This window comes from Protopterus annectens, chromosome 9.part0 (assembly GCF_019279795.1).
Source record: "Protopterus annectens isolate FY-2018-M chromosome 9.part0, PAN1.0, whole genome shotgun sequence".
Taxonomy (NCBI): Eukaryota; Metazoa; Chordata; order Ceratodontiformes; family Protopteridae; genus Protopterus; species Protopterus annectens.
Window position 1 is genome coordinate 1,353,464,977 of NC_056743.1, and position 18,733 is coordinate 1,353,483,709.

At 43.5% G+C, this 18,733-nt stretch overlaps 1 protein-coding gene across 1 annotated transcript in view; it reads left to right on the forward strand.

The window, feature by feature from the left end:
• ADAM9 (ADAM metallopeptidase domain 9) overlaps window positions 1-18,733 on the forward strand; it is a gene marked incomplete in the record, with an annotated part of 1,887,510 nt that overhangs the window by 1,769,891 nt on the left and 98,886 nt on the right.

Consider the following 18,733-nt stretch of genomic DNA (forward strand, 5'->3'; position numbering starts at 1 on the left):
ATGGAGGAACCAAGTCGTATCCCCAGTGTCGAGAAGGTCTCAGAATGTGGCAGTGGACGATCTCATCCAGCCGCTTTCTCATAACGCACATTTTGGGGGAGTCCAGTGTGATAGCAGACAAACTGAGCAGATGCATACTCCTACCTCAATCCAAAAGTGACAGAGTATTTCGTCAGTGGAGCCAGCCTTGCTGCAATCTTTTCACCTCTCCCCTAAACAAGTGCAACAACTATTTTGCCCTATTCCCCCCTCAGGGGGAATCATTTAGGAATGCTCTAGTCCACAATTGGCCCTCCAGTCTTCTATAAGCCTTTCCTACCATTCCTCTAATTCCAAAGTTTCTACAGAAAGCAAGTCAGATTGATGAAGAGCAAGATAATTCTCATTGCACATTATTGGCTTTGACAGATTTGGTTTCCCTTCCTTTGGCCTCATCTGATCCACCCAACTTGGATTCTGGACCTGGTTCCAGATTTTCTCTCCCATCTGACAGGCATGGCTCAACCAGACATTTTGAACTTCATGCTGTGACAGCTTGATCTCTCCAGTTCCATTAATAGCCAGACAATCTATACTCTCTCCACCTGTCCGACTCATTCTTTTGGCCTCTCACAAACTATCTACGCATAAACTTTACAACATTAAATGGAATTTTTTGTTCTGTGGGCACTTCAAAGTGATGTTGACCCTTTTTCAGCTCCTATTCTTCATATTCTTGAGTTTTTAGCCTCTGTTCAGTGCAGGGACTTCGTCTTCCACTATAAAAATTCACTTAGCAGCTGTATCCAATTTTCATATTGGATTTGAAGACTCATCTCCTTCTCCCCGCAAACTTTGTAAAGCTTTTTTGAGAGGTACTCTCCTGTTGAAGCCTCCATACAAAGATCCAACCCTTCCTTGGGACCTGAACTCGGTGTTGTTGCAAACGGTCATAAAACCCCCCTTTTGAACTGGCAGCATGCTGCGATTATAAGTTTCTGTCCTGGAAAACTGTTTTCTTAGTTGCCATTACTTAACTCCAGAAGGATTTCAGAAATTCAAGCTTTGTCTTGTAAACCACCATATTTGTTTTTTCACAAAGATAGGGTGGCGCTAAGAACCAACCCTTCCATTTACCTAAGGTGGTTACAGAAGTTAACATCAAACCATTAACCTACCAGTGTTTTTCCCCAATTTTGCTGGTAAAAGTGAATACTGTTTATACTTATTAGATGTTCGTATACAATTATGGTTTTATCTTCACTGAACAAAAGATATCAGAAAATCTGACCAATTATGTATTTCTTTCTCAAATACAACTTTGAAAACCTGTGAACAAGTGACATTGGCTAGATGGTTAACATATTGCATTTGTTTCATCTACAGCAAACTGGGTATTACTTTATTGAAACTTATAAAATAAAAGCACATTCCATTTGAGCTGTGGCGACTTCAGATGTCTTTCACTCCAGAGATTTCATGGATGATATTTGTGCAGCAGCAACCTGGGCTACTCCCCTTACTTTCATTACAAATTGGATGTGGTTTGCAGGGGAAAAGCATCATTTGGTTCAATGGCACTCAGGAACATTTATTTATTTATTTTATTTATTTATTTTACATTTGTTGACCGGGATAGTCCGACTGGATATATGTCCATTTTCAGCGGAGGCCCGGGGAGAAAAGCTCCAACAGGGTTAACAATGACAGATGGTTACAATAAATAGAGTTTAGGAAAAGACATATAGACAGTTTACATAGTTTCAAAGAAAAACATTATTACAATAGCAAATGCAATCTGTTACAGTTCATTATATTCAAGATAATTAGCAACTAGTAGAGTCAGTAGGACAAGAAATGGCCTAGTCTTTAACTAACATTTTTTATTATAGATTGATCTTTTTAGGTTGAATTACTCATAGGACTGATGTGGTTTGGAGTGGGTAGATTTATTTTAGAAGTTAATCTGGGTTTGTGCAAGGACAAAGCCAGTGTGATTTATAGTGGAGTTTTAGCTCTTTTTTGAATTGTATTAGTGAAGGTATAAGCGTGAGGTTATTGGGAAAGGGAGTTCCAAACCTTGCCAGTGGTATTAGCATACAATGTGTCTCCGCCTAGGTTATAGGATTTGCTTGTTTGGACTAGGAGTTTGTTTGATGAGCGAAGTGAACTTAAGTTGGTATAAGGGGTTATTATGTTTTTTAGAGCAGGGGTGTTTTCAGGATATTTAAGGATTTTAAAGACTTCTATGAGTTGGTACTGCTGGAGAAGATTTGGGAGTTCAATCCAGTCAAGCTTTTTCAGGTTAATACAATGGTGTGTTCTATAGGGTAAGCCAGTTACAAATCTAGCAATGTGATTGTAACTAGATGAGAGTTTGTTAAGGTCAGATTTGTTAAGGTTAGTGAGGACAGGGGAGGCATATAGTAGGGTGGATAGGAGGTGTGAGCGGGCAGTGGCTATTCTGGCAGCTGGAGTTAGGAAGGTTTTTATCCTATATAAGGACCCAAGTTTTTTGTTTACTGTTTTAATAGTTTGGTTGATGTGCATATCAAATCGAAGTTTATTGTCAATGTTTACTCCTAATAGTTTAGCATGGGTATCGGGGGAGATAATAGTTCCATTATTGGATTGTACAGTGAATTGTGTGATAGGAGTTTTGTTAGTTGGGTAGAAGAGAAGTAGTTTGGTTTTCTTTGGGTTTAGGATAAGGTGATGGTCAGCGAGCCAATTTTCAACTATGGTAAAGCTGTGTTGGGTAGTTAGCAGGTTTTCTAGGGTGGCATTGGAACATATTAGAGTTGAGTCATCTGCATACTGGATGCATGCTTCGGGGATTACTGAATATTGAAAAGAGAAGAGGTCCTAATATGGACCCTTGAGGAACGCCTATGGTGTTTGGTAGCAGGCAAGAGAGCTTATTTTGCCAGAAAACTGCCTGTTGTCTGCCCGAGAGGTAGGCTTGAAACCAGTCTAGGGCTAGGGTGTCTAGATGTAGGGTTTCCAAAGTGTGGAGGAGTAGCTGGTGGTTTACCATGTCGAAGGCTTTCGACAAATCCAGGAAGAGAGCCGAGGATATTTCTTTGTTATTCCGGTTAAGGTTTATTTTTTCGGTAAAAGAGAGGAGGGCAGTGGTCGTGCTATGATGGGGTCTAAATCCATGTTGAGAGTCTGTTAATAGTTTGTTCTGGATGAGATAGGACATAAATTGGTTATGCACACACTTTTCCATGATTTTGGCAAGTGGTGATAGTATGGCTATTGGTCTATAGTTTGAAAGTTCAGTGGATGCCTCCTTTATGGAGTGGTATAACGTAGGATATTTTCCAAATTGCTGGGATTGTGGCCTCAGTAATAGTTCTGTTAATTAAGATCAAGATAGGATAGGCTATGACATCTGCAGCTATTTGCAGATATTCAGCTGGGAGAAGATCAGCTGAAAGGGTAGTTGGCTTTAGTTTTTTCAATAGGGATCGAATGAAGGAGGTGGGCATGGGTTGGAGGTTAAAAGACAGTAGGGAATTGTGTGTAGCATTTTTTGGAGTGATAGAGGGAGCAGGTAGTTGGTTAGCTAAGGACCGAATGGTTTCGGTGAAGAAGGTATTAAAGTTATTGGCTACTTCTTCTTGGTTCTTATCTGCTAGAATTCCTGGGGTAGGAGTGGTGGATTTGCCTGGTTGGAGAAGTTTATTTAAGCCTGCCCAGAACTTTTGAGGGTTGTTTTGGTGTTTGTGTTGCAGATGGTGAAAGTATTTTTTCTTATCTAGTGTGGTGGCCTTTTTAGTTTAATTTCTTATTTGCTGGAAGTTGATGCGATCTAGGGGTAACTTGGTAGTACGCCACTTGACCCATGCTTTGTCTCTATTTGTTATTTTGGATTTGGTCTCTGTGGTTAGCCAGGGTGCTATTTGTGTGTTGATTCTAGATGCCCGTTTGGGAGCATGAGAGTCAAGTATGGTAAGGAATGTATTGTTAAAATATGAGACTGCATCATCTAGGGGAAGAAATTTTAGCTTTGACCAGTTACAAAGTTTGAGTTCCATGTTAAATTTTATTGTGTCAAAGTTTTTCTTGTTTCTGATGGTTCTATAGACCGTCGTACTAGCGCAGTTGGTTTTATCTTTCATAATGTATGTGAGCATGTGATCACTAAGATCATTGGGGAGAGTCCCAGATGTATATTTTTGGGAGTGCCCCTTGATGAGTATCCAGTCTAGTTTGCTCTCTTTTTGGTTAGTATTTCCTAGTCTGGTGGTAGAGGATATGATCTGAGAGAAACCGTGGAGATTTAAAGAAGTATGGTTAGACAGTGCGGAACATTGGTTCCAGTCAATGTTAACATCACCCAGGACAATAGTTTCTTGAGGGTAATTGTTGTCTATCCAATTTAAAATGACCTCTAAAGTTTCAATATTGTTCCCGGGGGGTATATAGATCACGATTAGATTTACGCTTTTTTGATTGTTTAGTTGTAGTTTTAGGGCTAGTATTTCAGCATTGGAGACCTGGGGTGGTTGCTTAGGGTTAGTTAGGATGTTAAGTGTACTTTTATATAAGACAGCTATCCCACCTCCCCTTTTCTTTATACGATCAACCCTGAGTATATTGAACCCAGGTGACAAAATCTCATTGTCTTTGGTTGATGGTTTAAGCCAAGTTTCAGTTAGACACATTATGTCAGGTAGGTAGGTTGCTAGCATAGCATGTAGGTTATGTACCTTGTTGTTTAGACTTCTTATGTTTAAGTGGCAGATAAGGAGAGAGTTAGCCAGTCTATGGGAGAGTGGAGGACTGGTGGAGTCTGCTGTACGGGTTGGGCCTGGATTAGGATGGATATCACCATCTTTGGTAATGTTTTTCCTTAAGTAAGCTATTTGTCTCAGGACTTTGATTAGTAATTTTAGACCATATTTAGATTTTGGGGTTGTTTGGTACAGTTTGTTGAGATAAAGATTACTGGAATTCATAGTTTTTGGGGTTATATAGTGGGGGGAGTATTCAGCTATAGGTGGAGGAGAGGGGGCACTGGTATGGTATTTTGCATAATGAAAGCCTAAGAATGACAAGTGTTCATAGCTAGTTAGGACGTATGGTACCATTATGAATGGTAGGATAAGTGAGATGCTAATCCAAGTTGGCCTTGACATAGTGTTAGGGATGGTAGGTAATGTAAGAAGATGAGGATGAAGTAATATGAAGGAGAGATAGTGGTAGTCTTTAGAGTGCTGGGAGGGGGTGGGAGTAGGTAGAGAGGAAGTAGTGTGGGTTGGAGAGGAAGTAGGTGTGGCTTGGTAGCTATAAAACTAGAGGTAGTGGGGGCGGGTGGGATAAGGGGGCAGGGTGGGGCGAGCCTGAGCAGCGAGCGGGCTAAACCTACCTCGGACTTTCCAGGACTCTGGTGAATATTGGAAACAATTAAGTAAAGGGTGAGGAAAGAAGGGCTTGAGTGTTTCTTTATATATCAGTTGTTTTAGCCCAGACTGTATCCTAGCTCGTTTGAACCTGCTGATTACAGTTTCTGATGGAAATATACTGGGGTAGAGGTTAGAGTGGTAATATCAATGGGGTTTACTGCTGTGTTTTTGTACCCAGTATTTGGCTTAGCTGCAATAAATGCAGTTTTATATAATCTTTAAATTACAAGATTATTAACCTTGGTCTAGTTTTAGAGCTGGTGGTGGGACTTTTGAGTTGTCCTTATCCGTGCGTTCGCACCCGGTGAGGCGGCCTTCCCTTAAGCAGGCTTTTAATTTTTGCCAAGTAATGGAGTACTGGGCAGCACCTAAGTGGAGATATAATGTGTTAGCAGTGTTATTTTAGTAGAGCTCACTCTAATCATTCAAACATACCCAATTACTTTTAAGCCAGATGTAAAGCACTTAGAAACTAGCGATAATTATATGAAGATATTTGTGAAAGTAAACTGAGTTATAAATAATGCAAGCTATGTTTCCTATACCCAGCGACTTTGCGCATTAGTTTGGTGTAAATAATGGCATTCTAAAAACACGCTACTGGCTGGGGTAAATATTGGCGTTCTAAAAACACGCTACTGGCTGGGGTAGACCAAATGCATTTACCCTTTTGACTACTATGTAAATGCAAGCAAATCAAAAAGGACACTGGTAGAGTATCTTTACATCACACTCCTCTAGTAGTCGCTAATACATTTTCGTAGAATTAATCATCTAGACCAGCAATTACAAACCCTGGTTTTGTTTTACATTAGTAACACCCTATCGTAACTATACCACACTACTAGAATACAGAGACAAGTTACAAAATGCTCTTTTACTACTTTCCAAATATAGGAAAATTAAATATACCAGCATATGAACATTTCAGTAGCTAAGATATATTTGCAGAGATAGGCATTTAATTCTACAGTAGAGTCTTCTTCCCGTTTTATGCTTAGATAGTAATCAGCACTAGCGTTCTGATAGCACGCTGCTGTTAGTTCAAGAGCATATACTATTACACAAGCTAACTGCTTTTACGAGGTAAAGAAAAAAATCAGTCACTATAGCAGATAAAAATCAGTCACTATAGCAGATAAACAGCACTATAATCTCCTCTAACAGTGGCTAGGAGAGTTTAGCATAAACATAGGCAAATAGATCAACAACAAATTATATACCCTGTTTATCTAAGGCCAAATGGGTCAAAAACACAGCAGCATTTGAAAAATGGCGGAAACTGCAGGGGGATATGTAACCTTGCTTATGTCAGAGGGAGGAGTCACCAGCGAAGCAAGGGCGAAGCGGAGCGGGGCTAAACCTACCTCGGACTTTCCAGGACTTTGGGGTCATCCTCCCTTGATTCCACCCAGGATCTAAGGTAGCTGGGGACTTTGTCCCACAGGTTGAGGATAGAATAAAAATTGACAACATCAGGTAAAGAAGTTATGTACTCACCATAACATTCCATCTGTGTTGTCAATTTTCATTCGTCCTCAACTCCACTCCCCCCAACCCTTGCCCTAGGATTTCTAGAGGATGAGTTGACAGATCATTGTCCTTGGTATATAATTGTGGTTCCAGATATAGTCTCATTGAATGTATTATGAGTAATATTTCCTTCTATCAGCAAACTCAATCTGAGGTAACTGGGATAGGTGCATTGTGGGTAAGGGATGTGCTTTGAGAGTTTTTTGGTTACCACGATGTGTGATAGCGGCCAAGTCGGTTCCAAGGATCGGAACCGGACCCACAGGTTGTGGAAGAATGAAAATGAACAACACAGATTGAATGTTATGGTGTGTACATAACTTCTTTATTGTGACACACCTTATTTACTTGTGAACATTGAGACATTAAAAATTCATCCTTTGAACTCTTTATTCGCCTGTTTTCTTCATGCCTTGATTATTATATGAATCTGACCTCATCCATGTGACAGAATTCCACCATTTGTTTTGTTCTTTTCTGAACTGCCTCCATTTATATGGAGAGGAGTTTGTTTCACCAGCTCTTCTCACTGATCGTCACTGTCTTTCTCCTTGTTGGACATTTTTCATATGGCCTAGTATTCTTCAGGTCTTCCTTATAGAAGAAAATGTAAATGCACAGTAATATCACAGAGAAGGAAAAGAGATTAAAGATTAAAGGAAAGAAGATGAAATGAGTTGTACAAAAGGGTTGAAGATGAAGCCAGTATAACACAGCCTTGTGCAAAGTTAGTTTTCTAGTTTGTTCTTTTCAAAGAAATATAGTCTGTGTATGGATTGTAAATCCCTGTGTTGTCTGTGCAGTGACAGGATTGAATTTGTGTGAGGTCTGTAGTTTGAGTCATCTTTGTCAACTGCTTGACAGTTAGGGCCAAGTGTCTGCTTTCATAATGTCTGCATGCTTTTGTCTAAGGAATAATGTGAGAGTGTTCAATCTCGCCGTTTGTTCTTACACATGGGTTCGGAGCCGATCCTCGGCTCCGAGTCGACCGCTTAGCAAAGCTCTGCATCGAGAAGAAGCTCGAGACCAACCTATCTCCCACAATCCCCTCTGCCCTTACCTCAGATCTAGTTTGCCGCTGCAACTGATCACATCGTTTGAAGAGCTCTGAGCCAACTTCAGATAAGATTTACCTTTTTTTCTTCAAAAATTTTGATCTAAAGTTATTGGATTGTGACACTTTTTAGTGTGTGTGTGTGTATGGGTCTTCGGTTCCGATTGTCTAAATCTCTAGTGTTTTAAGACATTTTTGTTTAGATTTAGGTTCCTAGGGCCTACCCCACTCACTAAATTTCGGATTTGACTTACAAGTTATTACTCAGAACATTATTTCTTGGCCTTTGGCTAAGTTTAAGTGTATTGGTGTAATTTCACTAGCTGTTGTGACTTTTTTGACATGTCTGACAAAGTTAAGTCAGGGTTTAAAAGATGTCAGTGCGGACAGAAGATGTCTGTCACAGACAACCATAGCGCCTGTGTCTACTGTCTTGGCCCTCTCCATCTTCAGGAGGACTGCTCCATATGTCACTCCTTTAGTGGAAGGGTCATGACAGATAGGCGCAGGAAGCTCATGGACAGGGGTCTTCTGAAGCCTGCCTTTCAAGAGGCTTTAGATAAGTCAGACCAGACTTCTAAATCTTCGAAGGAGTCGAAGACTTCGGAGCCTACGTCATCGGCTCCAAGCTCTTCTTTTAAAGTTCGTTCACCGGTTCCACAGACTTCAGGGCCGAGTATCGAACTAGTGTCTGTCACCGAGCCTCGAGTCTTGGAACCGGTGACAGAACTGCCACCTCCGGCTCTTTTGAGGTCGGCACCGTCTTCGATTTCTTCGACGTGGTCTTCCAGGCCCCTCTCCGACACCGACGTAGACCGTGTGGTGCAGAAGCTGATGGAGAACACGGCCCTATCCAAACTTATAGCAGTCTCCTCTCAGTTGGTGTCGAGACTCGAAGGCCTTCCCTTGTCTCCATCTGATCCTCCTCCGAGACCTATTCAGCCCTCGGAGCCGGGAGACGCTGATTTGTTGATTGTAGAGCCCTTGGTGCCGGTACCGTCCCTTTCTTGGTCGGCACCGTTTACCTCGACTCCGTCAGAACCTCTCCTGGACTCGCGGAGCCGACGCTCTATCCTTGGTTCCAGAACCGAGAGCCGGACCAATGTTTCGGTGCCGACTCTCCCTCTCTGTGCCTCGGCATGGATCACCTCGGCTCCGTCCTCGGGATCGGTGCCCTTGGCTTCTGCGTCGGAGATTCCTCCACGTTCTTCGGAACCGGGGGATTCCTCGGCTCGGGGTCCGGGGGCCTTCGATCTTATGAGGAAGGTATTGTCTTCACAGACAACTACCTCAGCAGAAACAGCGTCTCCCTCCCATAAGGGCCCGTTATCCTCTCCTGCACCTACGGCTACTCAAAAGCGTCAAGCACCAGTGTCTCAGCCGCTCCCAGAGGGAGCCCCCTCTTCCTCGGAGGCTTCATCGGATGCCCCCCCCCGAGGAAGTCCCGAGGAAAGGATTGTGTAAGAGAATGCACTTGGATTCTCCACAAGAGTCCTTAACATCGGACACTGACTTGGATGAGTCAGAAGGGTCCCCAAAATCACCCTCGGAGGATGTTTCCTTTTCTGACATCCTGGAGATCCTAAAACAGAGAGGTGATTGGCAAGCCCTACCCCCTTCTGAGGATGAGTCAGTCTTGCTGAAGGCATTCGGTGCTCGCCCTTCTTCCTCCTGGGTCACTCCGCCCTTCGATGAGTTGATGGATTTGGTTGCTCGAAGGGTGTGGGAGACACCTGACACAGTGGAGCCAGTCCCCAGAAAGCCTAATAAGTATATTACGGCCCCTCAGGATAAGGCATACCTCACAAAGGGAGTTCCAGTGGACGATATGGTGGTGGCAGCTGCCACTAAAAAAGAGATGTCTGAATCTTCCTCATCTGTCCATCCACCTAACAGAGATTCTAGGACCATGGACAGGTATGGGAAGCGCATTTTCAGTTCAGCGACTTTTTCCATGCGATCGCTGAACTATTTGACACATTTCACATGTTTACAGAAGGATCTAGTCAAAGAGTTGGGAGATACCCTCCAGGGTACTACAGATGCTGCTGTCACGGAAAAGGTTACAGCACAGCTCAATACCCTTACATCAATTGTGAACTCGTCCATGAGGCTCATTTCGTATGCAGCCGAAGGGTCGAGTAGGGCTGCGGCTTCAGCGATTGCTCTCCGTAGACAATCCTGGATGCGCTTATGCTCCTTTGCGGAAGCCTTCAAGTCTTCCTTTACTAACGCCCCATTTGATGGTGCCACTCTCTTTGGTCCCAAAGTAAAGGAGACCCTTACCCGGTGTGAGCAAGAGGGAAAGACTCTGTCTGCTGTCGGAGTCCGTTTTTCCACCCCATCCAGACCATACCCCAAAGGGCAACGAGGTGGAAAAATGTGGTTTCGTAAACCCCAGGGTTCTTTCCCAAGCACACAGGGTGATGCCCCCTCCAGAGGCAGAGGGGGGGGAGCAGAAGTGGAAGACGTCGCCCTGGCGGCAGAGGGGGTCCACAAAACCAAGGCAACGGGGATACGGTCCCTGGGAAGCCTTTCCAGCACTCCTGAAGGGAGGCCCGACTGTCCTGCTCTGGAGGCAGTCGGGGGTCACTTAGCTTTATACCCTCAGGCCTGGCAAAGTCTTACCTCAGACATATGGGTACAAAGCATTATTACCAGAGGTTACAAAATTCCATTTCTATTTCCCCCGTTACCGCAGAAAAGATTCCCAGATGTACCGCCCCATCTGCGAGAGCCTGCAGCTATAGAAATTTCAAAGCTGCTAGAAAAAAAGAGTCATCCAACCAGTCCCGGCGGACCAAAGAGGATTCGGAACTTACTCAAGGCTCTTTTTAGTTCCAAAAAAGACAGGGGACTGGAGGCCAATTCTGGACCTAAGCAATCTCAATACCTTCGTCAAGAAAGAAAAGTTCCAGATGGTCACGCTTCAATCGATCTTTCCATTCTTACAGAAGGGGCGACTGGATGTGCTCAATAGATCTCAAGGATGCATACTACCACATCAAAATGGCCAGAGCGTCCAGGGATCACTTGCGCTTCAGGCTGGGAGCCAGTCACTATCAGTTTCGGGCCCTGCCCTTTGGTCTAACCTCAGCCCCCAGGGTTTTCACCAAATGTATGGCAGTGGTAGCGTCTCACTTGAGACGCCTAGGATTCCAGGTGTTTCCGTATCTGGACGACTGGCTCCTTACTGCCACCACCGAGCATCGACTGATTCAGGCCAGGGATTACACACTCGAACTTTGTGTTCAACTCGGAATTTCCATAAATTTCGAGAAATCTGCATTACAGCCGTCACAGCATATCTCATTCATAGGAGCAGAGTTGGATACCCGTTGCTTGACTCTAAGACTTCCCCCAGAAAGAATAGCCTCTCTACAGAATCACATATCTCTACTCCTGTTGTCCAAGAAATCCCCGGCCAAACTGGTTCTAAAAGTTTTGGGACTCATGTCGGCTTCCCTCATTGCAATACCATTGGGAAGACTGCACATGAGAGTTCTTCAATGGCTGCTGTTCGCACAATGGTCATTCCAACAGTTACCACTGACACACGAAATTCACATCACAAACATCTGCAAGACACACCTATCTTGATGGCTACAGAATTGCAATCTCACCGGCGGCCGGCCGTTTGTACTTCCCACTCCAACAGCTACAGTGACCATGGACGCTTCCCTGATAGGGTGGGGGGGGCATCTTTCAGGGACAGACAGTCCAAGGCGAATGGACCAATCTAGAGTACAACCTGCACATCAATGTTCTGGAGATGAGGGCAGTGTTCCTAACATTGCAACACTTTTCTTCCCTTCTACCTCTAAGGACCATTGCAGTTCAAACGGACAACATGTCCGTAGTCTGGTACATAAACAAGCAAGGGGGAACCAAATCTTACCAGTTGTGCAGAGAGGCCATGAGAATTTGGCAATGGGAAGAGTCCACGGGTCGCTTTCTGATAGCAACGCACATCCTGGGGTTATCCAACGTCATAGCGGACAGGTTGAGCAGAGCCATTCTGTTACCTCATGAGTGGTCCCTCAAACGGACAATAGCGGACATGATGTTCCGCAAGTGGGGCCAGCCTTGCTGCGATCTGTTTGCTTCTCCAATGAACGCCAAATGCAGAAGCTACTTTGCCCTATTACCCCCGCCAGGGGAAGTCCCCAGGGACGCTCTGATTCACGATTGGCCCCCGGGTCTCCTGTACGCCTTCCCTCCTATACCTCTGATACCAAGGTTTCTGCAGAAAGCCAAGAATCTGGAAAGGACTGTAATTCTCATTGCCCCATTCTGGCCTCGTCAGATTTGGTTTCCCTTTCTTCAAGCACACCAAATACGGGAGCCCTGGATCCTGGACCCGGAGCCAGATCTACTGACCCATTCGTCAGGGGCTCCCCACCCGTCGCTCCTGTCCCTCAGACTAGCAGCTTGGCTGCTCCGCTTCCCTTCTTAGCCAGGTCTGATCTTCTTTCTCCTGCGGTTCAGAACATTCTAGTAGCCTCTCATAAAGCTTCCACTACAAAAATTTACACTAGTAAGTGGAAGCGCTTTGTATTCTGGGCAACTGCACAACATTTAGATCCATTAATAGCCCCACTAAACAAAGTTTTAGAGTTTCTATCCATGCTATTTCACCAAGGAGCTTCTCCTGCCACCTTGAGGGTTCAATTGGCTGCTATTTCAAACTTTCGTGTAGGAGAGAATGGAGCACCTATTATGACTCAAAGGCTTTATGTAAGGCCTTTCTAAAAGGGTCCTTTCATATTAGACCACCAGTCAGGTTCCCTACAGCTCTGTGGAATCTAAACCTCCTTTTATCCCAACTAATACTTCCACCCTTTGAACCAGCCTCGTCCTGTTCTTTAAAGTTTTTGTCATGGAAAATTCTCTTTCTAGTAGCTATTACTTCAGCTAGACGAGTGTCAGAACTTCAAGCTCTTTCCGTTAAGCACCCATATTTGATTTTTCACCCGGATAGGGTATCCCTACGCACCAACCCGTCCTTTCTTCCCAAGGTTTGTTCAGTCAACAACATTAATCAGTCCATTGAACTCCCCACATTTTTCAAAAACCATTCCAGTAAGCTGGAATACATGTTACACAAGTTGGATGTTCATAGACAACTCAGATTTTATCTAGATAGAACAAAGAATCACAGAAAAGCAGACCAACTCTTTATAGCCTTTGCGGACAACAGAAAGGGCATGGCAGTGACAAAGCGTACTCTCTCCAAATGGCTATCTGATTGTATTACTTTTGTTTATACTGCTACTGAGCAGAGTTTGCCCACCAAACCGAAAGGACATTCTACTAGATCAGTCTCTACATCTCTGGCTCATGCGGCCCGCCTACCTTTGGATACTATTTGTGCGGCCGCCACTTGGTCTAAACCACATACGTTCATTACTCACTACAAAGTGGATAGGATTTCCAGGGACAGGGCAACCTTTGGTTCCACTGTACTCAGGAACGTTCTTCCGTGAGTCTCTCAGGGTCACGGAGCTAGGGACGCTACCCATGTGTAAGAACAAACGGCGAGATTGAACACTCTCACATAAAGAAGTTATGTCCTTACCATAACGTTCCATGTGGAGTGTTCATCTCGCCTTTGTTCTTACATTCCCACCCTCAGGTCAGGAATAACGTCCAGTTTAGAGGTCTGGTTTGGCTCTCCCGCTACTGATTTCTCTTTGCTGTTGGTTTCAGTTACGCCCTGGTATGTATGTATGTATGTTTACATTCCTGTTGGGGATCTGGTATTGTGTTGCAAACTAGATCTGAGGTAAGGACAGAGGGGATTGTGGGGGATAGGTTGGTCTCGAGCTTCTTCTCGATGCAGAGCTTTGCTAAGCGGCCGACTCGGAGCCGAGGATCGGCTCTGAACCCATGTGTAAGAACAAAGGCGAGATGAACACTCCACATGGAACGTTATGGTAAGGACATAACTTCTTTTTTCCTGAACTGGGTACCTGTCACCACCAGAGGAATTGGCTGTAGTTGTCCGTGCCCTGGTTTACTGTTGCCTGGAGTGCTTCAACTCTTTACACACACTACCTGCTGTGTGAATTTGACGAAAAGCACCTTGTCCAAAACTCTGCTGCTTGGCTACTAGCTAGCAAGTATGTCACATTATTGCCACATTACGCTGGTTCTTTTGAGCCTAAACTGGCTTCCTGTTTAGTCGTATACTATCTGTAAATTTCAAGTTCTTCTAATTTGTGTGCACTGACTAGCCTTGTCTGAGAGAGCTGTTGGTGTCTTGCTATCCTGCTCATTCCCTTCACTCTGCTGCTCAAGAGCTACTTTTAGTTCTTAGCATGCACCTTGAGTCCTGTAAGACTCCCTCCTTCGCCTTTAAGGCTCCACACGTGTTGAAGTTGCTACCCGTATGGATTAAGGAGCCCCACCCCTCTACTCACACACACTGCCACTTTAATGTCTCTCTTTAGATCCATTTGTTTGTTCTTGCAATTTAATCATTTGCAAGCTTCGTTGATCATTTTCAGTTTTATTTTTGTTTTGGTTTATTCCTTTATTCATTCTCCAGTTACCTACATAATGCAGATCAGGTTCAAAGTGGAGCCAGAGTCTGAACAAATTCTAGTTGAAGTACGTATCTATGCAAGATGCTCACTTGCGGTTGCATGCTGCACATCCACCTGTGGGCACAGGAAGAGCTCCAGTTCACCTACTGTATCTTTGACATGTTGTAAGAGACTGGAACACCCAGTGATGCAGACTCCCAAGTTTTGTAATCTGTACCAGTGCTTAATTTTATAGTAGAACAGTAAATTTGCATATATGGGCAAAAGAGTTAAGTTCCATTCTGCTAGTAAATAACCTGATGTGATGTTGCCAGTCTCGCCTTTATTTTCACTGATGAGTCGGATCTGATCTGATGGATCGGATCCAACCCATCAGTGACAATAAAGTTTGATATGGACAACACACATGGAATGTTATGGTAAATACATAACTTATTTGTATTTAGAATCTCTAATAAAATGCGTATACCCACATTTAGTGTATAGGGAATCAAAACATCATAAAAGATCTAAAAAAACACTACAATGCAAGCATAGAAACTTGCAGTCTAGGCTGTCACAATTTTTTTGTGTGAGGGTGATGCTGAGACCCTTGCACAATCAATATCAGGGCCTTCTCGAGAAGCAGCATTGCCATTCCTAATCCACACTTTACACCATGCAATAACTTATAGAGATAATGGTACATCTTAAGGGGATAAAGTCTCATTGCCAAATTTGTCTCAGTGTGGTGACTTCACACAAACTGCTGCACTTCTAGGTGCTGGGATGTGAATAACCCCTGCAAAGCTGTACGGTTGTAAGGTGCTTTTGCCTGGAATGGTGGAATGCTTTTTTCATCAAAGGAGAGCACTGAAACATGGTCCACAAAAGTGATGGACACAGCGGCAGGACACAGCTGTGGGCTTCAAGAATCAGTGATGTCATCAGCAAGACTCTGACCAATACCTAAAGAAGCCTAATTGCAGTACAGTTGACATAACCTGGAACTTAAATGTAGAACAGAATTGTGAAAATATTTTTCTTACTTCTGAAAATATATTTAAGATAGTTGTTTCTTGTATTTAATTTGCACAAATTGTTAAGAAATAATCCACATAACTTTAACTGTATTTCTGTTTTCTTTTTCTGTGACACCCCCCCCCAAAAAAAAGTGAGCAGCAGAAAAGTATAGCAGTATTTTTGTCAACTAAAACATGAGAGAATTTATTGCTAGAACTGACTAGGTATAGGAAATGGGAGATGCCTGCTGAACTGTTATAAACCTGAAGCAGTTGTGGATTTCTGTAATAATTTTGAACTAAGTTAATATATTGTTCCAGGTAGATGTACTGCTTTAAAAACGTAAATGTACAGTGTCTGTTTAGTAATTCAAATGTGATGTTGTGACGGTCTCTCTCATAACAAGTCATGTGTTGGCCACCCTTAACCATTTGCTAGAAAGAAGTCTAGAATGGTCTCTCCATAATTCCCGAAGCCCAAACCATGTGTACCTAGGCATCTTGTTATGGCTGTTCTGATGTAAGTATTTAGGCCTCCCATTATTATTTATTTTATTTTATTTACATTTGTTTACCGGGTAGTATTCATCTGGGCCAGGGACCTATTTTCAGTGGAGACCCAGGGAGAAAAGCTCCAAGACAAGTATTGCACAATAAAATAATGATGGTAAAATAAGCAAGTAGCATACATGATAGTGGAAAATATATTTTCAGTGAGCATAGGAAGTATAATTATAAAATAATACTATTTATTTAGGAAGCACAGGTAGGAATAACATATAAAGTAAAGATATCACATGAGAGAGCAACAGCAATGAAGTGTAAGAATGGGACTTGTGCGATGTTAGTTTGGGGGTCAGTCAGGTTAGAGGGGTTAGCCTGGGTGAGTGCAGGAGTGTGTAGCCAGTGGTTAGTAAAGTAATCTTCTAGGAGGAATTTGAATTTGCAATTGACTGGGTTAAGTATTTGCTGGGGAGCAGGTTCCTGGATTTGGATATTATATTTGAGTAGAGACTGTCACCATATTAGTTTTTGGACTTTTTACTTTTAGGAGTAGCTTGTTTGATGATCTTAAAGATCTGGGGTTGGTATTAGGTTCAACTAAGTTGGAGAGAACAGGGCAGTGATCAGGTTTGTGGATGGTATTCTGTGCAGTGGTGAGTTGGTTAAGAGTTATAAGGTTGGGAAGTTCAAGCCAGTCAAGAACAGCTGTCATTTTGTCTAGCTGAAACTTCAACTGCTGCCTGGAGTCATCTTTTCCTTGCCATTGCAGACACATGATAGCTAATAATATTGATACTTTTATACCAAATATCAAAGCTGAAACTTGCAGTAATGCAGCTTTTGACATTTTTCTTATTTGGACAAATGTAACTTGGAATAATCACTTACTGAGGAGCATCTGCCATCCTCAAATGTATTACTTTAGTTTTAATTTAAAAATTTGAAATCAGTATTGATGTCCTATTCATATGCTGCTGTATCCATAACACAAGGGAGTCTGCCTCTGGTTGACTCGCATACGTTTGGCCATTCTACAAACGATAGATGCTTCTGCTAGGGTGCGTGTGACATCCAGCATCTTTCTCTGTGGACGTCGGTCATAAACAGACTGGTACAAAACGGACGTCAGCATCCACCTACCTTAGAACTTTTCTGTCGCCTGTGCGACTGCCAGCTCCAGTCATTGCTCCTTCGGAAAAGTGAACTTGTCTTATCCGACTTTAGATAGGTTCCCCATAGAGGGTTTTGATTATCATTTTGCTACTACTTTGGGGTTTCATTTCAGGTAGAAAGGGCAAGTGTAGGTGTGGAAGTCAAATTCCACATAAGGATTTGCATGAGCTCTGCCTGTTTTGTGTGGTGGTGTTCTTGGCCTAAACGAGTTGTATTTGTCAGGCCTTCTTCCCCGAAACCCTCAGAAGTCGTCTAGCAGCATTAAAACTTTACTTAGAGAACTGGTGACTCAAACGTTTAGCTAAAGCTGTGGATCTGACATCAGGTTCCTTGGATGAGCCATCAGTCAAAAAGGCCAAGAAATCAAGGCCTAAACAGATTGCTGTGTCCTCCATTCCAGCCATACCTCTAGAGGCTGGTGAAGGCCCGGAGTCCGAGCCGGAAACCTTGGACCTTCCTTCGGCGGGTACCCTGGAGGAAGCCATTAAAGAAGCCAAGGGCACATCCCAGAGGGAATCGCAGGCATCCGAATCGGTCACTGAGGGGGAACCTAGGCTCATCATTTACGAGGGCCCACATGGGGTCCTTCAGATTGTAGTTCGGAAGGATGTTTCCACAGACATTGTGGAGTGCCATCTGGCCCTCTAACTCTACACCGCATCTCTGATAACTTTGGCATCAGAGTCCCACAAAAAGAAGCATCAGAGCGAGCATCTTGCTCCTTCTCCGATGCCTGCATCCTCCGAACAGCTTCCTGAGTGGCAGGCTTTAACCCAAGGCCTTCTAAACACCTTCCTTGCCTTACGCCAGGCCCCTACTGCATCTACCCCTAAGGGTAAACTTATTCCCAACATCTCTTCTGAAGAAGAGGATTCATCAGGAGATGAATCCCTCACTTACACTTCTCAAATTGATTCCCCTCTGGGGTATGCTTCCCTGGAGGAGAAGTCTAATGGCACAGATTCCCCAGGAGAGGACATTACCTTCAGGGAAACTATTGCCCAAATAAAATTTTATTTCAAGTGGGGCAAAAGTCAGGTCACCAAGATCCAAAAGAGGTATTGTGAACATTTACAAATGGAGTCGCCTAACTAGTCTGCTGTACCTCCAGTGCATCCTGCTTTCTTGGATGCTTCCTAAAACTCAGATTCACAACTTCCCACACCCAAATGCTCAGACAGGTTCTACAAAGCCCCTGATGAGGTAAAATGCCTTTACAAAGCCCCTTCTGCAGATCCTTCAGTCATTACTGTGGCTGCAGACAAAACATCCATGTTAATCCCTTCCACCTCCCACCTGCCTCTAACAAGGAGAGCAGATTAATGGAGCACCTAGGGAAAAAAATTATACATTTCTGCTACCTTAGTAGTGAGAGCCATCAACTACCAGACCCACTGGCTCTGATGGCTAATGTGGCTAAACAATTGGGGGACTTCCCTGACTCCCCAGCCAAGGCTAAAATATCTACTCTGTTTAATTCCTGCACTCAGGTAACTAAGTACTCTAACAAAAAAGTGCAGTTATGAT